This window comes from Mus musculus, chromosome 16 (assembly GCF_000001635.26).
Source record: "Mus musculus strain C57BL/6J chromosome 16, GRCm38.p6 C57BL/6J".
NCBI lineage: Eukaryota > Metazoa > Chordata > Mammalia > Rodentia > Muridae > Mus > Mus musculus.
The window spans coordinates 61,252,640-61,264,408 of NC_000082.6; positions in this window are offsets into that span (position 1 = coordinate 61,252,640).

Here is an 11,769-nt window from a genome sequence, read left to right on the forward strand (position 1 = left end):
AGCCTGATCGTGAAAATGAACCCAGGATCTCTTAGTGGAATGTATGCTCGCCAACCCCACCTATTTCCTTTAAGCCAACTCAGACGGTGTTGTTTCCCTTTCTCGGTGAACTTTATAAGTAGGGGGTTGCAGTATTTACCTTTGCATGATCCTGGGGGGATGTTTTTAAAAGCGCACCCATTCTCTGGATATTTATAGGGGTTTCTTTCTCCTTGGTTTGACTTATCATAGCCACTACCTCGTTTTACCGTGATTAGGTCCCAGTCAGAGGAGGGCTTCCAGTAAGCTTCCCCTGTCGTTTCACATGTCCATTTACCACAAAAGTAATCTGATGCCCCCCCACATTCTTGTTGAAGCCTTTTGCTCCGACCCTGACCAGGGCAAACATAAAATTGTGCAGCTCTAAGATTAGCTTGGTAGAACTGCCCCGAACATCCATACGAGTTCCCTATGAACACACCGCTGTTCAGAGGGTGGGTTGCTAAGATCAGTATGATCGGGGAGGTCCCAATTGGGGGATCCTGCCGCTAACTTACAGATGTCAGGTGTGAGATCAGGCCACCAAGTCCAGAGGGGATGGACTGCAGTGGTTACCCATACAATGTTTCCCTCCTCATTAAGCACTTCCCAGGACTGTTGAATTGGAGCATGAGGGTTGTGGTTCCCTAGGCTCAGGGTGGCGCCTGCGGCGCAAACGAAGCTTAAGAGGATTGTCAGTGGCTGCCACTGTCCAATTGTCTTCGTGGTTTTCTTCATCTTGACTGGCGGTCCTCTTGACGTGGGAGGCGTGGATCCAGGAGGCAATCCTGTCAACTTTTACCGCAGTAGGGGTTGTCAGTAACACCAAATAGGGTCCCTTCCACCGTGGCTCGAGGCTGCCGGTTCGATGCCGTCTGACCAAGACTTTGTCTCCAACTCGGAACCCGTGGGGTACTGCGGTGGTCCCTGGGGTATAGGCTGCCTTCAGTTGGTCCCAAATCTGGGTCCTAATCACTTCTAGGGCCTTTAAATGAATAAGCAAAGAGGAGGGTAAGACAGGGTCAGAGTCGGAAACCAATGTTCCACCAGCTTCCATTAAGGGGGGAGGTCCTCCATACAGAACTTCAAAAGGAGTGAGCCCGAAACGTCCAGGGGTGTTTCGGGCTCGGAAGAGCGCAAGAAGGAGGAGAGCCACCCAGTCTTTCCCGCCGGTCTCAATGGCTAATTTAGTCAAGGTCTCTTTTAAGGTCCTATTCATCCTCTCTACCTGTCCTGAGCTTTGAGGGTGGTAAGCACAGTGTAATTTCCAATCGATGCCCAACTGAGTGGCCAAGCCCTGACTTACCTGGGCAACAAAGGCTGGTCCATTGTCGGACCCGATTACCTTAGGGATTCCAAATCTTAGCAGGATTTCTTCAAGGATCTTCTTGGCCACAATCTGGGCAGTCTCAGTTTTAGTGGGAAACGCCTCAACCCATCCTGAAAAAGTGTCTACAAATACTAACAGATACTTGTTACCATACATTCCAGGTTTAACTTCAGTAAAATCTACCTCCCAATACAATCCAGGACGGTCTCCCCGTTGTCTCTTTCCAGGTTCTTTGTAGGCTCTAGTCGCATTAGTGAATGCACATGGTTTGCAGGAGTCTATAATCTTTTGAGCCACTGACTTCAGGTTGGGGACTTGGTATCGGGAATTTTTAATTAGTCTCATCATTTTTTCAACTCCCAGGTGGGTGAATTGGTGTAGTCCTTTCACAAAATTTATTCCTTCTTCGGGAGTCAATTCTATTTTCCCTTCAAAAAAGTATGGGAGGGGATCACTGGTCCACAATAGCTCTTTTATGTTATACCTCTCATCCTCAGGGCTTTTGGGCGGATCACCTTTTTCAGTTAAGATCATGGCCCCCTGAGCAACTTGTTTTGCCACTAAGTCTGCCATTCGGTTGCCTTTGGCCACCAAGTCTTCTCCTCTTTGGTGGCCGGGGCAGTGAATGATGGCTACCTTCTTAGGTGCATGTATGGCTTCCAACAGGGCCAGAATTTCTTCTTTGTTTTTAATGTCTTTACCAGCCGAAGTCAATAGCCCTCGCTGCCTGTAGATGGCCCCATGGATATGTGCGGTAGCAAAAGCATAGCGGCTGTCAGTGTAGATGTTAACGATCTTACCTTTAGCCTCTCGGAGGGCTTGTATAAGCGCTATAAGTTCAGCCTTTTGTGCCGATGTTCCTTCAGGCAAAGCACTTGCCCAAATTACCTTTTTCCCGTCCACCACCGCATCTCCAGCTTTTCGTTTCCCCTCTATCAGGAAACTGCTGCCGTCCGTATACCAACTGGGAGCTCCAGGCCAAGGTTGGTCAGTCAGGTCCCTTCTGGTCCCAGTTTCTTCAGCGAGGATGTCCATACATTGATGTACTGGGACGGAATCATTTGTTAGAGGGAGAAGGGTAGCTGGGTTGAGGATGGCAGGGGGCGCAAAGGTTACACGCTCATTTAGCAGCAGGCTCTGATAGTGTGTCATTCGGGCATTTGTCATCCATCTGTCAGGTGGCTGCCACACGATACTTTCCAAGGCATGAGGGGCTACAACAGTCACCTGTTGTCCCATTGTCAATTTGTCAGCATCTTTGATAAGCAGGGCTACTTCCGCAATAGCTTTCAGACATGTGGGCCATCCACTAGCAACGGGATCTAATTTTTTTGACAAATAGGCTACAGGTCTCTTCCAGGGTCCCAGTGCTTGTGTCAACACTCCCCTGGCTACACCCGCTCTCTCGTCCACATATAGGACGAAAGGCTTAGTCAAGTCTGGTAATGCTAGCGCGGGGGCAGTCATTAGAGATGACTTGATAGCCTCAAAAGCTCTTTGGTGCTCTTCTTTCCACTCAAAAGGAACCCCTTCCTTAGTCAAAGGATATAGAGGTGCCGCTAGGGTTGCAAAGCCTGGAATCCAGAGTCTACAAAAGCCAGCAGTCCCCAGAAACTCACGTACCTGCCGTGGGGTGGTTGGCGAGGGGATCATCATAACAGTCTTCTTCCGGGCTTCTGTGAGCCATCTTTTACCCACTCGGAGGGTATACCCCAGGTAGGTTACCTCAGTTTGACAAATTTGTGCCTTTTTAGCCGAAACTCGATACCCCAAGTCACTCAGTTCTGTGAGGAGCCTCTCAGTTCCCTGGTGACACAGCTCCTTCGAGGCCGCCACGACCAAGAGATCATCCACATACTGTAGTAGGGTAAGCTGAGGGTTTCGAGCGCGAAAAGGCGCGAGATCCCGATGGAGGGCCTCGTCAAACAGGGTGGGGGAATTTTTGAACCCCTGTGGTAGCCTAGTCCAGGTTAGTTGACCAGTCTGTCTGCCCTCTGGGTCCCTCCATTCAAAGGCAAACAGGAGCTGACTCTTAGGGTGCAAGTGCAGGCAAAAGAAGGCATCTTTTAAGTCCAGGACTGTATACCATGTTCTCTCGGGTGGGAGAGAGCTTAATAAATTGTACGGGTTCGGGACTGTGGGGTGAATGTCCAGGACCCTTTTGTTAACTTCCCGGAGGTCTTGCACCGGGCGATAGTCATTGGTCCCTGGTTTTCGAACTGGCAGAAGTGGTGTATTCCAGGGGGACTGACAGGCCACTAAAACTCCTTGGTCTAGCAACCTCTGGATATGAGGCCGGATGCCCTCCCTAGCTTCCTTGCTCATGGGGTATTGTCTTACCGAGATGGGGGTGGCATCAGCTTTAAATTCTACCACAACCGGAGGCACTTGTTTAGCCAACCCCATTCCTGCTTGCTCTGCCCAGACATTGGGGAACGCAGTTAGCCAGCCTGAAGAGACTGCATTTTTGGGTTGCTCTTCATGCAACCGGTATTCTTCCTGTGTTGAGGACAAGGCAGGCAACGGGGGCTTTTCCCCAGCTTACTTGTGGGCCTTCTGAAGTAAATTGGACTTGAGCCTTTAGTTTGGTTAGCAGATCGCGCCCCAAGAGGGGAGCAGGACACTCAGGTATCACCAGGAAGGAGTGGGTCACTATGTTCTTGTTTATCTGTAGGGCTCGTTCGGTCGTCCAGGGGTAAAATTTACTACCAGTGGCTCCAATCACCATGGTCTTTTTGGAGCCTAGCTTGCCTAGGGGGCTAGTGAGTACTGAATGCTCTGCTCCGGTGTCTATCAGGAAGTTGACGGGGGTCCCCTCCACGGACAAAGTTACCCTAGGCTCAGGGAGGGGGTCTGAGCCCCGACTTCCCTAATCATCTTCTAGGGTCAGGACCTTGGATCGCTTCCGGTTTTTAGGGCAATCTCTAGCCCAGTGTCCTTTCTCTTTGCAATAGGCGCATTGGTCTTTTTCCAGTGGTATCTTTCTGCCACCTGGCGGTTTCACTGCCCTGTTGCCCAGGAGCCCTGTTTTACCTTTTCCTGACTGTCTATCATTTACAACTGCGGCCAAAATTTTACTCAAATTTCTTTCCTGACGGCGATCCCGTCTATTTTCCCTTTCCTCCATTTCTTTCTTCTCTCTCTCCTGCCTCTCTTCTTCTGTTTCCCTCTTATGATAGACTTTCTCTGCTTCTTTTACTAAATCTTGGAGCGTATGATCTTGGAGCCCCTCCAGCCTTTGCAGCTTTTTCTTAATGTTGGGAGCGGACTGACCAATGAAGGCCATGGCTACAGCGGCTCTCTGCCCCTCTGACGAGGGGTCAAAAGGGGTGTACCTCCTATATGCCTCCATGAGACGCTCAAGGAAGACTGAGGGTGGTTCAGTCTGCCCCTGCAAGACCTCTCTTACCTTAGCCAAATTGGTGGGCCGTCTAGCGGCTCCTCTGAGACCTGCCACTAGAGTCCGGCGATAGACAAGGAGGCGTCCCCTACCTTCCGCGGTGTTGTAGTCCCAGTTGGGGCGGTTCAAGGGGAAAGCCTCGTCCACGAGGTTAGGGAGGGCAGTGGGTGTGCCATCCTCTCCCAGAACATTTTTTCTTGCCTCCATCAGGATTCTTTCTCTTTCTTCTGTGGTAAAAAGAACCTGCAAAAGCTGCTGACAATCATCCCAAGTGGGTTGATGGGAGAACATAAGTGACTCAAGGAGCCCAGTAAGCCCAGAGGGGTTCTCTGAGAAGGGAGGGTGGTTAGTTTTCCAATTATATAAGTCAGAAGAGGAAAAAGTCCAGTATTGTAAAGGAATGAGATCATTAGGTCCTGGCGCTGGCCCTCCCACATGTGCTCTAAGTGGCAAGGCAACTGTTGAATCTGGCCCCCCTTCCTCCCCGGGTCTTCGGCCTCGGCGGCTCCGAGTCCCCCCCGCCGGTCCCTGAGCCCCTCTCACTATTGGTCCCTGTGGTGGGGCGGCTGCAGGTGCCTGCTGGGGCAGGGGGTAACGGGGAGGTTGGGAGTCCATCCAGAGGAGGTCGTCAATCTCTGGATAAATCTTGGGGGGTGCTGACGGGCCGGACTTTCCGGCTGCATCAGACTGGGCAACCGCGACAGTCAGTTTCGAAGAATTTGGGGTCCAAGGCTTGACCCACGGAGGTGGGAATTGGACGAGATTCTGCCAGGTCACAATGTAGGGGATCTGATCAGGGTGACCCCCTTCTTCCTGAAAAACTATTCGCCTGACGGAGGCGATTAGTGACAAGTCAAAAGCACCTTCTGGTGGCCAGCCCACTCCAAACGTCGGCCACTCGGAGGCGCAAAAGGTCTGCCACGGACCCTTTCTGATCTCCACCGACTGGTTGTGGGCTCTGACCTGCACCTCCTTCCAATGCTCCAGAGTTAGAGAAAGGGGAGTGGACACAGATTGTCCCATTTCTAGAATAATAGTAGACACAACAAGAACAAACACAAGACTAAGACAAAAAAGAAACCAAAAACGGCGGCGACTTCGCGTCGACCACAAGCAACTCAAAGAATCAGATGGCCTTTCTAAGGCCGGCCGATTGAGACCCTCTGCACGAGGTGTGACTCGAACCCACGATCCCGTAACAAAACTCGAGGTGGGACTCGAACCCACGGTCTCGCAACAAGGCGCGAGGTGGGACTCGAACCCACGATCTCGCAACAAGGCACGAGGTGGGACTCGAACCCACGATCTCGCAACCCCAGATGGTCTCTTGGCCTCCAAAGGGGTCCACCAGCCGTCCCTGGTCCTCCCCTGTTCCTCCTGGGACGTCTCCCAGGGCGAACGGACGGTGGACACCTGGACACGTCTATCCTTATCCACCCCGCATTCCCTCTCGGAGCGCGGTCTCACTGAGCGTCCGCAAAACCGAAACTGCGATCACACCAAACTTAGAAACAGAACACAGACACCAGACCAAGACAGGTCAAAGAATCTTACCTTAAAGTGGGTCTAGGGTCTCTGGGTGGTCGCGCTGATCCCGGACGAGCCCCCAAATGAAAGACCCCCGAAGGGAGACCCTCACTCAAGCCTCGGGACAGCCGCGGACCCAAGAAGACACCGAGACCGAACTCAAAATGTTGAAGGCAAGATTTAATAAAGCAACAGCAAGAAAGCACATAGACCAGAGCTCTGGGGTCGAAACTCATGCACCTAGTATGCTGTAGAGGAGAATCGACGACGAGCCAAATTTTTCACAGGCTTATATAGGAAAAACTCAAGGGGGGAGAGCGGGGCAGGGAAAGTACAAGTTTGCATAACTAAGGGGTTCTGCCAAGGGTTTCTACGTAACTAAGGGGTCATGTCCTATTATTTGGCAATGTACCCGGTTCATTCTGAGGTTGTTCCAGGAGGCCCTTATCTCAAAAATGTTCTAGGAACAGTCTTTAGTTGGGAGGGTTCGAACTCTAGGGTGAGGAGTTCAGGAATGCATTCTGGGGTGAAGAGTTCAGGAGTGTTCTGGGAACACTCTCTAGATGGGAGGGGTCGGGCTCTGGGGTGAGGAAGAGTTCAGTAATTTTTTATTCTTCAACATCACCCTCCTTTCTAGTTCACTGACAAAAGGTAGGGGAAAGAAAGGTTAATAGGAAATGGGGGATGTAAACATGTTTAGAAGTAGTTTAGGAAGGCAATTCCAAACAGGAATCAGTAGTGGCTTGATCTAGAACAAGGATCCACAGAATTGTCATAAGACCAAAGAAGTGGTGAGAAGCAGCTAGAATACCACAGAAAGTTCATTGGTGTTTTTCTCTCTAAAATGTTATGATAAGGCAAGATCACTGAAAACCAGTAAAACATTGCAAGACAGACCAATGCAAGATGATCTCTCACTGTGGGGTTATGTTTATATACCCTCTAAATATCACATTCTCCCTCAAGTGTTCAGCAGATTGTCACATGCCCTTTCACAAGACAGCTTTCAAAAAAGCATTTGTCTCTTCCAACAAAACATCCTCCTTTATGTTTCAGCAAAACATCCTCTCACAGGAAAGCTTCCAGAAAAAACATCACATGACACAACTGAGTCTACAAAGACACCAGAAATTTCCACTTCATATCTCCCTTTGTATTTAAAAAAATGATTTTTTTTCTAACATTCACAGTCTACAACAACAGAAATATTTATATAAACCATGAAATGAGAACTTTACATCATATTTTAAATAAGCAGCTTTTGTACACTTTAGTCAAACAGTAGTCTACACAAAACAAACTTAAATTTCTATCAATATACAATATCTAAACAAAACAACCTTAGTTTTCTATCAACATACAACTTTATTTTTTTTCTCCCTGATCATAACCAGTAACAACAAAACAGCCTAGATAATAACATTCATAATGCATCAAATGACCAAAACCATCTATTTCCAACCTAAGGGAGCAGGACAGTGGTCTTCTTATATTTGCTTCCCGATGAACTGGTGCCAAAAACAATTCTTGTTTGGAGCCCAAGAATGAAACAAACAAACAAACAAACAAACAAACGAGCAGATAAGTCTGAAAAGAGCTAAAGTTAGCCTCTGTTGTCTAGTCCGTGTTTTTCAGTCTCTGTGTTATCCGCTCAGTCTATGTGTATTATCTATATTATCTGTATTATCTCTGTATGAGTGATCAATTGAGCTACCCACTTAGACGTTGACATGCATGCTTATTTTGGAGACAGCAGTAATTATGACAGTCTGTAAAAATCCTATTTGGTTTGTGAAGACATTCATGTCTCAGCTGTTAAGAGGTTTTTCCTGGTTAGATCTAATCTCTATAAGTTTTATTCTCTATAGATACATAAGCATAGCTACAACATCATCTTAAAACTATTGCAGGTTTTTATTCTAATGTTCACATATCCTTATAGTATATTGGTCTAGGTTTTGCCTCAGTGTTTTCAGTAACCCAGTGTCTTTCAGTTTCTCTTCCCTTTTCACCAATATTAAGAAAATGTAGAACATTATTGAGTTTGTCTTTGGGGGGCGGGAGGCAGCAGGGTTACTCTCTTTTCATTTAATAAGCATCTCTTTTAAGTTATGATTGGATCTTTCTATAGCTGCTTATCCTGTGGCATTGTGTGGTATACCAGTAACCTGATTTATATTGTGTGTCGATGGTATTGTGTGCTTTGTTTTTCAACTTATGCAAAGTGAAAATCATCCACCCTCCTGATGACATTTCTTTTAGTAACCCTAGGGTTACTATCAGCAGGTAAGAAAGTTTGGCTGCATAGACAACACATAGGACATTTTTATTATTATTTCTTTGACTCGTTGCCAAGTGACAGAAAAAAAAAAGTTTTGTTAAACCTCTCCCGTTAGTATGATGCTGCTCATGAAAATTTTGATGCTTCCAACACATTTTCTGTTAGTAATTGGTCAATTTCATCATTTCTTTAAGTTAATGGACCTGACAAACCTTTGTGAGACTGAATATGAGGAATATATAATGAATAGTTTGTACTTCTGATGGCCAGTTGCAATTGGATAAATAATACAGTTAATTCCGAATGATCAGGAACAAGTTCAGCAGTCTCTATATGTATAACAACTCTTTTTGTATATAAAAAATCAGTAGTTATATTAAGAGATTCAAAATAATCTAATAATACTATAAAATTCTGATGTTTGAAATGAAATATATGGATTTTTGATCATCATGCTTATTTTGTCAGATTTATAACCTGCCATCTCCATCTTGTTTGCATCAGTATAGAATGTTAGTACCTCTGGAATTGGTATTCTTTTTACAATAAATGGGAGAGTTCATTTAATTCATTTTACATTTTGTATACATTTGCTTTTCAGATATGTGTTATTAATTTTACCCAAGTAGTTACTACAAACTCTTTGCCATTCTTCATTGATCACCCCTAATGACATAATATGGGCACTGTAAAAGTGCTACAAATTTATTTGGATGTCAGAAGACAATTGATGTATTCCACATTTTATAACTAATATATATGTATATATATATATAATACATATGTATATATATATATATATAATACATATATATATATATATATATATATATACTTTGTTGATAAGCTAAGAGTATCCATTCCATAATATTATCTTTCCTTTTCATTATCAGCCTGGTAGGAGAATGAGTTGAAGACAAAATTACTAAAATACAACCAAGTTTACTGTCAATTTAATCAGCATATACATTTTGCACTTTGTTCTACAAGAGTCTCTGTTTCTGCTTCAGCTATTAAACATCTTGAACTGTATAAATTTGATTATTCTTGTGATATTTGAAACAAATTACTTCATATGTACCTAATCTAATTGTAGGCTTCAGCCAATTAATATCACTCATTAAATTTTTAAAAATTGTTAAGAGTTTGCAATTGGTCCCTAAATATCTGTACTTTTTATGGTCAAATTTTTTGTTGACTGATTTTATAACCCAAGTAACTAAGTGAACTTCCTCTTTGTATTGTTTCTGGGCAATCTGTAATTCACAGCATGAGTTCTTTGTGTTACCTTAAATATGTTTTCTAAAATATCTTTTTCAGAATCAGCCAACAAAACTTCATCCATACAATGACTGATGATAGATTTGGGGAATTGTTTATGAATTATTTCTAATAGTCATTGTACAAAATATTGATGTTCAGTTGTACTATTTAACACTCCCTGTAGAAGTATAGTCCAATGGTATCTTTTCATTGGACCATTGTTGTTTAGAGTAGAATCTGAGAAAGGGAACCTTTTCCTATCTTGCTCATACAATGATATGTTGAAAAAGCAATCTTTCAAGCAAATTATTATTATGGGCCATGATCTAAGTTACAAAGAAGGCAAAGGATACCCAGGCCACGAAGGACCCATTGGTTAAGTTATACAAATAACTACTCTTAAATCCATTATCATTCTCCATTTACCTGATACAGATGTTTTACAAGCACAAGCAAATTCAATGGGCTAGTAGACTCTTCTATATGTTCAGCCTCTAGCAACTTTTGTGTACCAGTTATTCTAGTGACTGTAATATTTCTTTTTATATGGACCACTGCTCTTGCCATACAGCTTAGTTTGCTAACCAAATTGGGGCAAGGCTGTTGGCTGTCAGCAGTGGCCCCTTTTATAAATTTAGAAGCTCAGTCATTGTGATGTCCTGTGTTTGGACAATAGGCACAGCTTGTGATTGTGCTCTATCAATCACCCATATTATTGCCTTCCCCAGGAACATCTAAATTATCACCCCTAATTTTCTCATTTGCTGTCCCTGGAAGTAAAGGAATATTAATTTGAGTACTCCATTGTTATAAAAGATCCCTTCCCCATAAATTCATGCGCATATCAGCCACATAAGGCCTCTAATTTCCTCTTTGCCCTTCTGATCCCACATAGTTAATCTATTGCACACTTTGTCTTATTTGTGATACTTTACCTCTAGAATTTTTTTGTGTCCACAATTGTCACCTAACTGTTACTACTCACCCATATCACTTATATTGCTTCCTAAAGGGTCCTTCAATCTTCCCCCACATTTTCCTTTACATTCTAGTCTATTCAACAGCCACAATGTCACACATCTGCACCAAATCTTCTACTGTTTTAAGATTTGCTCAACAGAAACTACAGAGTCCTTTCATTACCCTGTAAAAATCAGCCAACTTGCACTTATATGATTTCATTTTCTATTAAGCTCTCTTTGCTTCACTTGATTTCAAGAAAGAAGCTTGTTTCTCAAATACACCACACAATAATAGCATTGTATTCAGTTTATCTCTTGTTTAAAGAAAAAAATCTATTCCCCCATAAATCAAAGCAGACCACTTTGTTTTTCTCTGAGTCTAGTTTGAAGTGCTGACATTTCAATTCTACCTTCCATGTTCTTGCTGTTTTTCTTTTTAATTTTGTATCTACACCACTGATAACATTCTCTAATATTTGCTATAATTTATGATTTTCACAAGTAACTTTTACCATCTTTAATTACGCAATTTATTTTTTCTTTCTTTCTTTATTACATATTTTCCTCAATTACATTTCCAATGCTATCCCAAAAGCCCCCCATACCCTCCCCCCCACTTCCCTACCCACTCATTCCCATTTTTTTTGGCCCTGGTGTTCCCCTGTACTGGGGCATATACAGTTTGCGTGTCCAATGGGCTTCTCTTTCCAGTGATGGCCGTCTAGGCCATCTTTTGGTACATATGCAGCTAGAGTCAAGAGCTCCGGGGTACTGGTTAGTTCATAATGTTGTTCCACCTATAGGGTTGCAGATCCCTTTAGCTCCTTGGATACTTTCTCTAGTTCCTCCATTGGGATCCCTGTGATCCATCCAATAGCTGACTGTGAGCATCCACTTCTGTGTTTGCTAGGCCCCAGCATAGTCTCACAAGAGACAGCTACATCTGGATCCTTTCGATAAAATCTTGCTAGTGTATGCAATGGTGTCA